Source organism: Schistocerca cancellata, chromosome 9 (genome assembly GCF_023864275.1).
Source record: "Schistocerca cancellata isolate TAMUIC-IGC-003103 chromosome 9, iqSchCanc2.1, whole genome shotgun sequence".
Taxonomy (NCBI): Eukaryota; Metazoa; Arthropoda; class Insecta; order Orthoptera; family Acrididae; genus Schistocerca; species Schistocerca cancellata.
Genome location: NC_064634.1, coordinates 65910427 through 65922813, shown reverse-complemented (window position 1 = coordinate 65922813; position 12387 = coordinate 65910427). Strand labels below are relative to the sequence as shown.

At 43.3% G+C, this 12387-nt stretch overlaps 1 pseudogene; it reads right to left on the bottom strand.

Annotated features, from left to right (window-relative positions):
• Positions 1-11261: 11261 nt before the first annotated feature.
• On the bottom strand, positions 11262-11379 carry LOC126102249 (5S ribosomal RNA; annotated as a pseudogene).
• Positions 11380-12387: the final 1008 nt, after the last annotated feature.

Genomic DNA, 12387 nt, shown 5'->3' with positions numbered 1-12387 from the left:
TTAATTGTCTGTTTATAATCTGTCATAGCTAATGATTTAAAAAATTCTTGCTTTTACTGGATTTTATGTATTTTGAGTTTTGGAAAATCAACTGTGGGCCTTCAGCCACTTAAATCCTTGTTAAAAAAATTGCGGACTTCTGCATTTGAAAGGTTATGGTAATTTATTTTAAAACCTTGAAAATTTTATTGGCGGCCTTCAGCCGTTTCTATTGTGTCTTGTTTATGTTTGTCTATTCACCCTTGCCGTGAGGCTTTTAGCATATATATATATATATATATATATATATATATATATATATATATATATATTGCGAAGTATGATGTAGATGAAAAGTAGCATTTAAAATTCAACGCCATGGGCCATCTATAAGCGGAGGTTCGCACTTCGAAAAGTAGCCATTAACACTCAGCTCTATGTGCCGTGTGTTGAGCGATGTTTGTACTTCACTCTAAGAACCTTGTCTCTCAAGCTATGGATGTACAGTAAAACTTGTTGAAAACGGAATCGCATGGGACTAAAATAAGTTTCTTAGATAAGTTTTCGGATTACACAAAACTCACTAGACCACATGAAATTTGACTTGTATAATGCACAATAGTATAAATTTGTAATTGAGCACTTATTATGTACCTTCACTCCTGCACAGTATACCTTCACTTACTGTATATTGTATAATAGAACACTAGACTACTACAGCTGATAAATAATACGGCATTTCTGTATTTTAGCTTTAAATTCATTTGTTGTTATATATATATTCATTTGTTTTAAATTCATTTGTTATTATATAACAACAAATGAATTTAAAGCTGAAATACCGAAATGCCGTATTATTTATCAGCTGTAGTAGTCTAGTGTTCTATTATACAATATACAGTAAGTGAAGGTATACTGTGCAGGAGTGAAGGTACATAATACGTGCTCAATATATATATATATATACTTGTTATTCCCCTGCGTTACATTTCAATTTTTTCGTCATATATGAAGGAGGGGAAGTTGCTTGAATTCCCCGTTCAAAATTGTTTTTTTCCATACAATTCAGAAAATTCATAAGACATATCTTAAATTATGGATAAGACCCCGACGAATATTTTGATATATATCATGCATATATATCCTACGCTAACTACGAAAAATGCAAAGTGGAGTGGGGGTCCACTGTAATTTTTACCAAATGTTCAACGGTAGTGTATTCAAAAGATGAATATTTTTTCCAACACTACGTTACACAGGTGAACTTCTGTGTTTTTTCTTACCTTACTGTGACAATGAGATCCCCCTAGCATCTCTACGGCTGAGGGTGGGGGTGAAAATGAGTGACACGAAAGCATCACTTAGCAACAGCTGGAGCAATTTAAACCAAATTTGCTGCATACATGACTCAAAACCGTGGGGATGTATAAAAATGTTCTAACTCGACCTGTTGCTATTTTCCCTTATTTAGTTCACTTGGAATGCTTCAAATGAAGTCCTGTTTGCTTCTTATTTGTGCTGTTCGGCGTAACAACTAGGTCGCGATAACGAGCACTGCAGAGCGCCAGTAATTTGGTCGACGTGTTGCGGGACCAAATATCGTGCCACAGGGCTGAACACCACAGATAAATTTAACATCCTCTCGGGAGTTGCGTGGTGTAAAATAGCAAAGAATCGGACATAAATGTGAACAATATACGTGACATATGCGTACGAGGGAGTAGCGGCGGGTAAAGAGCTAGTTATCAGTAATCATGAACCAGGAAATGACCTGATTCAGCGGCCGTGTTCCGTGTAAAATCTAGCAGAATGCCGTGTACTTTTCGGTGGATTAAGGTGTTTTTCAATGCCGATCGTGCTTATTTCTGTGTGACTTGTTTGTCAATTTCTGCGGCTGTCAAACTGTGATTCAATCTTAGAATATTAATCCGCAAATGCGGTGTTAAATCTAGTATTTACTGCTTTGGGTTTCTGTCTCGTATTCGCACAGAGATTGAAGTCTGATTACTAAAGTGTATGTATCTTTTGGCAGAATAAAGGGTGTATCAAAAAGAATCATCCGATTTGGCACGTCTATATTTCTGAAACTAATAAACATGTACAATGAATTTTGTTTTTTGGTAAAACGGGAAACTCAAAACGTTTTCCTTTTATATCTCTCGATAGGTGTTCAATATGCCCCCTTCGAGATGCGCGGCATATGCCAGTGTGGTATTCAAATTATTCCCACACTGCAGCGAGCATGCCTTTAGTTACAGCTTCCACAGCTGATGTTATGTAATGTCTCAGTTTATTCATTGTTGTTGGTAATAGAGGCACATAAACAGAGTCTTTAATAAACCCCCACAAGAAATTATCACATAGAGTCGGGTGCGGTGACCTTGGATGCCAGTAATGTAAGGCTGAATCATTTTGTCCAGTGCGACCGATCCGTCGTTCAGTAATCCTTTGCTTCAAAAAATTCCCTCACTTCCAGATGCAAGTGTGGCGGTGCCCCATCCAGTCGATCGAATTAGTCTCCAACTGTGGGAAAAGAAAGTTCTCAAGCATATCAAGATCTGGGCTTCATGTAACAGTGTTCTCGGCAAAGAAAAATGGACCATACACATTTTCCCGTGAAACTGCACAAAACACATTAAATTTTGGAGAGTGCCTCTCATGTTAACAATTTCATGTGGTTGTTCCATACCTCATATTCTCACATTCTGATGATTCACTTTTCCGTTAAATTGGATGTTGCCTCGTCACTAAACACTATGTGTGGAAGAGAACTGTCGTCCTCCATCTTTCCAAGAACGAAATTACATAACTCCACCTGTTGTTGTTCGTCACCTTCACGAAGAGCTTGCAACAGTTGAATTTTGTATGATTTGATGCGTAAACGTTGGCGCAACACACGCCAGACGGACATCGGAGGCATGTTGAGCCGTCGAGCTGCACGGTCCACGAATTCCTGCAGACTCCATATGAAACTATAGCGGATGCGTTCGATGTCCTTGTCAGACACTCGGGGGCGGCCTGCAGATTTGCCTTTACACGTACAACCTGTTTCTCGGAATACCTAATGCTTTGTGCTGTAAGAGGACCCACATCATACCTAGTACAAAAGTAACGCTGAATAGTTATTACTGACCCATACTGCGCAAAACGTAGGACACCAAACGCTTTCTTTTGTCCCGACACCATTTTTACCAGAACTGAAGTGAGCACACACTGCTGCTGCCTAGCGTGAACCATGTAAAACTCGAGAGTTTGCTTCTTCGATCATCGCTTTTCGCGAATGATGCTGTAGTACAAAGAGAAGTTGCAACATTAGAAAATTGCAGCGAAATGCAGGAATATCTGCAGCGGATAGGCACTTGGTTAAGGGAGTGGCAACTGTCCTTTAACGTAGACAAATGAAAGGTATTGCGAATACATAGAAAGAAGGACCCTTTACTGTATGATTATATGATAGCAGAACAAACACTGCTAGCAGTTACTTCAGTAAAATATCTGGGAGTATGCGTGCGGAACGATTTGAAGTGGAGTGATCATATAAAATTAATTGTTGGTAAGGCGGGTACCAGATTGAGATTTATTGGGAGACTCCTTAAAAAAATGTAGTCCATCAACAAAGGAGGTGGCTTACAAAACACTCGTTCGACCTATACTTAAGTATCATCAGTGTGGGATCCGTACCAGGTCGGGTTGACAGAGGAGATAGAGAAGATCCAAAGAAGAGCAGCTGGTTTCATCACAGGGTAATTTGGTAAGCGTGATAGCGTTACGGAGATGTTTAGCCAACTCAAGTGGCAGACTCCGCAAGAGAGGCGCTCTGCATCGCAGTATAGCTTGCTGTCGAGGTTTCGAGAGGGTGCGTTTCTGGATGAGGTATCGAATATATTGCTTTCCCCTACTTATACCTCCCGAGGAGATCACGAATGTAAAATTAGAGAGATTCGAGCGCGCACGCAGGCTTTCCGGCAGTCGTTCTTCCCGCGAACCATACGCGACTGGAACAGGTTCAAAATGGTTCAAATGGCTCTGAGCACTATGCGACTTAACTTCTGAGGTCATCAGTCGCCTAGAACTTAGAATTAATTAAACCTAACTAACCTAAGGACATCACACACATCCATGCCCGAGGCAGGATTCGAACCTACGACCGCAGCGGCCGCTCGGCTCCAGACTGTAGCGCCTAGAACCGCAAGGCCACTCCGGCCGGCGACTGGAACAGGAAAGGGAGGTAATGACCGTGGCACGTATAGTGCCCTCCGCCACACACCGTTGGGTAGCTTGCGGAGTATAAATGTAGATGTACATTGTTGAGGCAAGTACCTCAAATAACATTATAGTTATGATTTTCTTTAAATCGGATGATTCTTTTGATACACTCTGTATACTGGCGATGAGTACAGTTTTAACGTTTTCAAATTGTACAGACTGTGAAATGCATGTGACTGTTTCAATATATGAAAAGGTTTTTCAGGGACCGCAACCAATCATAAAATTAGTTGACTTACCTAAATTATTTAATGAAACACAATTTTTCGACATGTAAATTTCCATCTCCATGCTACAATGGTAATACAAAAATACACACAGATATTGAAATTCTTCGGTACACTCTTGACGTGAGGTGTGCTCATCTTTGTTCATATACGAGTATAATGGATGTCTTCTGAACACACCACAAGAAGACAGCTATTTCATATGCGTAACGATGAGCAAGGTTCATGCCAAGACTGTAAAGAACGACTTCGATACATATGTGTTGTTCTCTTAAATGTTTTTGTAAACAGACTGTCCAAAGTCGATCTCCTGACAACTTTTCTTTATTTCCAAATGACCCGTTATAGACCAGCTGCCCGTATTCAGATCTGTTACGAAAAATTTAAATAATGGTTCAAATGGCTCTGAGCACTATAGGACTTAACATCTATGGTCATCAGTCCCCTAGAACTTGGAACTACTTAAACCTAACTAACTAACCTAAGGACATCACACAACACCCAGTCACCACGAGGCAGAGAAAATCCCTGATCCCGCCGGGAATCGAACCCGGGAACCCGGGCGCGGGAATCGAGAACGCTACCGCACGTCCACGAGCTGCGGACACAATAAATTTAAATTAAAATTGTTTCAAACTACAGATGGTTTAACAGTAAGGTTTTGGAAAGCGTCAAAATTATTAAGAAATTAGTTACAATACAACAGCTGAGCACTATGCCATTTATTACAGTTACAGAAACGATACACGCCCAGACAATATTATAACAGCTACCACCCTCCGTCTAGCCCAAGACACAAGAGCGTACTTATATGCAATGAAACAGACCTTCAAGGAAGAGCAATTACAGATAGAAACAGATATTATGAAACAAACAGCTACAGCCAATGTACAGAGTTACAAAATAGTGACAGTCGAAGCTGAAAACAGAAATTTAGAGAAGTGTGGCAAAAGAGAGAAGAGTTTAAAGGGTGGTAAATTTCCGCTCACAAGGACAGTTACCGAGTTCCTTCCAGGGTGTGTGTTGTTGTTGTTGTTGTTTTTGGGGAAGGAGACCAGACAGCGAGGTCATCGGTCTCATCGGATTAGGGAAGGAAGTCGGCCGTGCCCTTTCAAAGGAACCATCCCGGCATTTACCTGGAGCGATTTAGGGAAATCACGGAAAACCTAAATCAGGATGTCCGGACGCGGGATTGAACCGTCGTCCTCCCGAATGCGAGTCCAGTGTCTAACCACTGCGCCACCTCGCTCGGTCAGGGTGTGTGGTTTTAGTTTGTGTGCTGGAAGAAGCAACTTTCGAAACACGTAAATCGCGATTCACACAAAAGTCGAGTGTCACTATTTAATAAACAGTCAGTGTTTTCATCGTGGGGCATGAACCCACTGCAAGCATTGCAAGTCATAAGCTCGAAGGGGAATTCAAAGTTGCTGAAATAAAATTGGCGACAGCATTTGCTGAGCACACACTATCCTTGTCAACAGTAGATCTTATAGATGATGACCTCGTGAAAGACATTTTCGACGATTCTAAAATTGCCCAAAACTCTAAGGGCAGTGAGCTTCCCAAACAACGTTATGAATATTTTGTTTGAGAACAATGACCATTCTGTGTATAAAATTGTTAATATTAGGGAAATGTTACTACCCAGTATGTGACGAGCTTGCTTTCTTTTATTTCCCTCGGACGACAGTTTCTTTGTGTGCGTAGTGGCTTTCAAGGTTTCAAATGGCTCTGAGCACTATGGGACTTAACATCTGTGGTCATCAGTCCCTAGAACTTAGAACTACTTAAACCTAACTAACCTAAGGACATCACACACATCCATGCCCGAGGCAGGATTCGAACCTGCGACCGTAGCGTTCGCGCGGTTCTAGACTGTAGCGCCTAGAACCGCTCGGCCACTCCGGCCGGCGAGAAGGTTTCCGTGATTAATGAATATGTTTGTAAGTAACGTGGAAACTAAACGTAGCAATAGTGTTAACAGTCTTTTCTGTGTGCCTGTCTGCAACGCGACGGGTCATCGTTATCGTGAACAGCAATCTTATCCAACAGCAGTCTTATCCTTTTCCTAATACTGTCAACAAACACAACTGTTTAACGAGACTGGATGAACATCGGCGCTATTAGGGAAGTGTATTACGAGCAAAAGAAACAATAAAACAAGAGTAATTTGACTTGTACTTTTATCATGTCAAGGTGACCTTTTTCATCCTTTAATTAAGGAACTTCAATATTTTCAATGTATAAGAGACACGTTTCCGCACTAGGCACATGGTCGGGCTATTTTCGTAACGAAACGTGATCTTTAATGTAAAGCTCTTATACTTTAGTACGAAAGTTGCAAAACCATAAACTTGAAAAGGCGTTAATGAAGAGAGGAGTGAGTAGATTTGTTCGTGAATATGGGCTATGTGTATCGAAACTCGTTGCTTCATTGAACAACTTAGATAGTCTACAAATTTGTGGTGACTGGTATCGGCCTCTGAAAAACCTATTAACAATCGTAACGTCTTTCTGCACGTTCTTTGTTAGAACAGTTATTTTCCTACAGGTTGTCCGTCTGTGTAATGAAATTTTCTTCTGCTTTGGTATTAGTTCTATGCGTCTTTCACTGCTGTATTATTTAATCCTCATACATAAACAAGACAGAGTATGGTACGCGATGATACACTTCTCATAAAATTGGACTGCTGGAAATCGTGCGTTACTTACATCTCATGGTGTCCAACATATTGTGTAATGGCTGTTGACCTGGACAATTTCTGTGTTCTCTGACATTAAATCTTAAGATTCTTCCCGTCATCTACGTAGGGAAAGTTTCTTTAAATGTGCTCCTAACGTTTTTGCTTACCACAGATTGTCTAATCGTGCCTTCTGTTTGTTGCAGGTAAGGCGCAGGAAGATATGTTCACTGGAAACTGCTGTAGCGGAAAAAGGTAACCGACCTACAAGCTTTAATATTGGGTAACATTATAAGCAGCTGCATTAGCACTAGACATGTGATTTGAGACGGGCGGAATACATAAGTGAGAAGAACTGGGGCGTACTGGAGCTGAATGTGTTTATTACATGAAACCGGAAAAAAGTGAACGTGAACGGATAGTTTTGATAACGTATAGGGTACAAACTGGTCCATGACGATGAGTTCTATCGTGGAAACGTCGAGGTTTACCGATGCCTATCCTCGGCACGACACAGCTATCTTTGCTGTGCCGGCTGCCTGCGATCATTTCGTTAACTTCAGTTCTGCTTCATACGTTGAATGTTATTTCAGCTCGCAGTCTGGCACTCGACAGTAGTATAGCACTTAGAGCTGTCGCGGATGGAATATTCTAGTTTGAAATATCCATCTTAGGGTGTTTGGTGATGGTAAGTTTCGTTGTCTGGGAAAGCAGTAAAATAATCGGAAGTATATTTGTAATAGTCACACGAAAACAGACAGATTCGATTTTTTTCTTTTAGGATGTAGTTTTTGTGATATTTGAGGATGCACTAGTGATTCCATGTGTGGTTTCAGTGTAGTACACCTGCTACCAGTCCACTGTTCACAAGGTAGCTATTTCTGTGTAAGAATGTTGTAGTGATGGTGTAGTAATACTTGGTGTGTGTATTTTGACTGTCTTAAATAACGTCCTATAAGTATCCAATCATACATTTTTTTCTTAAATGGCGAAGTAAGCAAGATCTAATGCGATTGTATACACCTACAGGAGCACTTGATTATTTTGGTGCAATTTTGCGATCGAAATTAAAATAAATCCTAAGGTTGAAATACACTGTGTGATCAAAAGTATCCGGACACCTGGCTGAAAACTACTTACAAGTTCGTGACAACCTTCATCGCTAATGCTGGAATTCAATATGGTGTTTGCCCACCCATAGCCATTATGACAGCTGCCACTCTCGCAGGCATATGTTCAATCAGATGCTGGAAGGTTTCTTGGGGAATGGCAGCCCATTCTTCAAGGAGTACTGCACTGAGGAGAAATGTCAGTGGGCGACGCATGGCACGAAGTCGGCGATCCAAAACATCCCAAAGGGGTTCTATAGGATTCAGGTCAGGACTCTGTGCAGGCCAGTTCATTACGGGGATGTTATTGTCGTGTAACCACTCCGCCATAGGCCGTGCGTTATAACAGGTGCTCGGCCGTGCTGAAGGATTCAGTCGCCATCCCCGAATTGGTCTTCAACAGTGGGAAGCAAAAAGGTGCTTAAAACATCAGTGCAGGCCTGTGCTGTGATAGTACCACGCAAAACAACGAAGGATGCAAGCCCCCTCCATGAAAAACAGGACCACACCATAACACCACCGCCTCTGAATTTTACTGATGATGATGATGATGATGTTTGGTTTGTGGGGCGCTCAACTGCGTGGTTATCAGCGCCCGTACAATTTCCCAACCTTTGCTCAGTCCAATTTCGCCACTTTCCTGGATGATGATGAAATGATGAGGACAACACAAACACCCAGTCATCTCGAGGCAGGTGAAAATCCCTGACCCCGCCGGGAATCGAACCCGGGACCCCGTGCTCGGGAAGCGAGAATGCTACCGCGAGACCACGAGCGGCGGACTGTGAATTTTACTGTTGGCACTATAAACACAGGCAGATGCAGTTCACCGCGCATTCGGCATACCCACATCCTGCCATCGCATCGTCACATTGTGTACCGCGATTCGTCACTTCACACAACGTTTTTCCACTGTTCAGTCGTCCAATGTTTAAACTTCTTCCACCAAACTATGCGTCGTTTGGCATTTATCGGCGTGATGAGTGGCTTATGAGCAGCTGCTCGACCATGAAATCAAAGTTTTCTCACCTCCCGTATAATTGTCATAGTTCTTGCAGTGGATCCTGCTGCAGTTTGGAATTGCTATGTGATGGTCAGGATAGACGTCTTCCTATTACACACTACGACCCTCTTCAACTGTCGGTGGTCTCTGTCAGTCAACAGATGAGGTCGGCCGGTACGCTTTTGTGCTGTACGTGTCCCTTCACGTTTCCACTTCACTATCACATCGGAAGCAGTGGACCTAGGGATGTTTAGAAGTGTGGAAATGTCGCGTAAAGACGTATGACACCCAGTCACCTGACCACGTTCGAAGTCCGTGAGTTGAGAGGAGCGCCCCATTCTGCTCTCTCACGATGTCTAATGACTAATGAGATCGCTGATATGGAGTACCTGGCACTAGGTGGCAGCACAATGCACCTAAGATGAAAAACGTATGTTTTTGTGGGTGTCCGGATACTTTTGATCACATAGTGTATGTGGAGAACATGGAATCGATGGAATCTTAGGGAAGTACATTGAGTACAACCATTACAGCTGAAACCGACTTCTTGGTTAAGGATCATGCTTCATGAATATAACCTGGCCAAACCTCATCTCTGCATCTCTGCATTTCTTTTTGGCTGCAGAGCGACTATACGTTGTCGATATCCATCAGGAGTCCACCTCTGTATGAACATTAAAATCGTTCGGCGTTGTCACCGAAGATTCTACTAGGAAGTGTTTCAGCATCCACCATATTCACCAGATCTTGGCTCTGTCGAGTTTCGCATGTTCCCCCAATTTGAAGGTCATCGTGGAAGTAAGCATTTCAACACCGATTATGAAGTCACACCAACAGTGAACAGCTGGTTGCGAGCGCTGGACCCGACCTGGTACAACACTGATTTGAAAAAACTTACACACTTTACCGAAAGTGATTGGAGAAACGTAGAGACTGTATGAAGAAGTAACAAAAGCATTATGCTGTTGCACTAAAATTAGTTCAGCATGCTAAACTGTGTGTTAAGGTTTTTTTTTAAGTAGGGTACTTCCAGGACGCTCCTCGTAATTTGTTTGTTCCAGACGCGTTTCGCTTTCCATATTAAATGATTTTCAGTGTATTTAGTAAGGAAGTATTGCAAGTAAGAAGGAAACTGTGCTATTGCAGATTAATTCCATTGACGATGCATTAATGTAAAAGACGAAAGACACACACACACACACACACACACACAAACGCGCGCGCGCGCGCGGGAGAGAGAGAGAGAGAGAGAGAGAGAGAGAGAGAGAGAGAGAGAGAGAGGGAGGGAGGGAGGGAGGGGGGGGTTCGTAGCTTTAGGACGCCCGCGATCGATGACATCCGAAGAAGTGCCTCTGAATGAACCCAGGCGCCCTCAGACGAAATAATGCCCTCGTTAAACCGCCGTCATAAACTCCCGAAGCCTTCTAAGTCAAAGGGAGCAAAGTCTGATGATGATGATGACAGGAAAGAGGTCTTCAAGACGGCGGCACCGCACGGCCAGCGGTGGGGACAAGCCCGTTCGACAGGGCCCCTCTCCCGTACTTATTATCAGGCCAGGCAGGGAGGCGCCACCGCTGTCACTGTAGGCCGAAAGGAGCTCTTCACTCAAGCCGTGGCCAGCTCACTGCAGGATCCTCCTGAGGTCACGTTTCTTGTCATCTGTGATACTTGCTATGACGTCAGAAGGAACACGTCTCCAGACACGGTGGCCATTCCAGTTAGTGCAAGAAACAAATGCCAGGTGGTCCTACACACACATAACGTATCCTTCCCATGATTATGTCATTAAAAAAAACCACTCCGTCTACAGGCCACAAGTGGACCATCGGCACCATCCGACCGCCGTGTCGTCCTCAAAGGAGGATGCGGATAGGAGGGGCGTGGGGTCAGCACACCGCTCTCCCGGTCGTCATGATGGTATTCTTGACCGAAGCCGCTACTATTCGGTCGAGTAGCTCCTCAGTTGGCATCACGAGGCTGAGTGCACCCAGAAAAATGGCAACAGCGCATGGCGGCCTGGATGGTCACCCATCCAAGTGCCGACCGCGCCCGACAGCGCTTAACTTCGGTGATCTCACGGGAACCGGTGTATCCACTGCGGCAAGACCGTTGCCATGAATATGTCATAATTAATGAAATCTTGTATCAGACCGAGACGGGAAACAGAATAACCTGTTTTAGCGACCAGTCACCTTAACGGTAAGGGAATGCACTCCCGTACATTTAGTGTACAACGGAGTTAATGTGTTACGTTTCTGACGTTAAGCACATGTGCGAGAAAAAACGTAGGAAATGCTGGAAAGTACGCTGAGGTTTAGAAAGAACAGACAATCCATGCAGGGGGAGCGACTGTTAAAAAGCTTACTACCCTGAGGGGACAAAGTAATGCGATAGCGTTGTGCATAGATGCGATGGCAGTAGTTTCGCGTGCACAAGGTACACAAGGGCAGTGCATTGGCCGAATGTCATTTCTAGTCAAGTGATTCATGCGCAAAGGTTTCCGACGTGATTATATCCACATGACTGGAATTAACAGACTTTGAAAGCGGAATGGTCCTGGAAGCTAGATGCATGGGACATTCCACTTCGGAAGTCCTTAGGGAATTCACTATTCCGAGATCTACACTGCAAAGAGTGCGACGAGAATACCAAATTTCAGGCATTACCTCTCAACACGGACAACCAGTGGTCGACGACCTTCACTTAACGATCGAGAGCTGCGTCGTTTGCGTAGAGTTGTCAGTGCTAACGCACATGCAACAATGCGTGAAATAACCTCAGAAATCAATATGGGTTCTAGGCACTTCAGTCTGGAACCGCACGACCGTTACGGTCGCAGGTTCGAATTCTGCCTCGGGCATGGATGTGTGTGATGTCCTTAGGTTAGTTAGGTTTAAGTAGTCCTAAGCTCTAGGGGACTGATGACCTAAGATGTTAAGTCCCATAGTGCTCAGAGCCATTTGAACCAACAATATGGGACATACGACGATCGTACCTGTTAGGACACTGCAGCGAAATTTGGCGTTAATGGGCTGTGGCAGCCGACGACCTACGCCAGTGCTTTTGCTAACAGGACGACGTCAAAAAAAAATGGTTCATATGGCTCTAAGCACTACAGGACT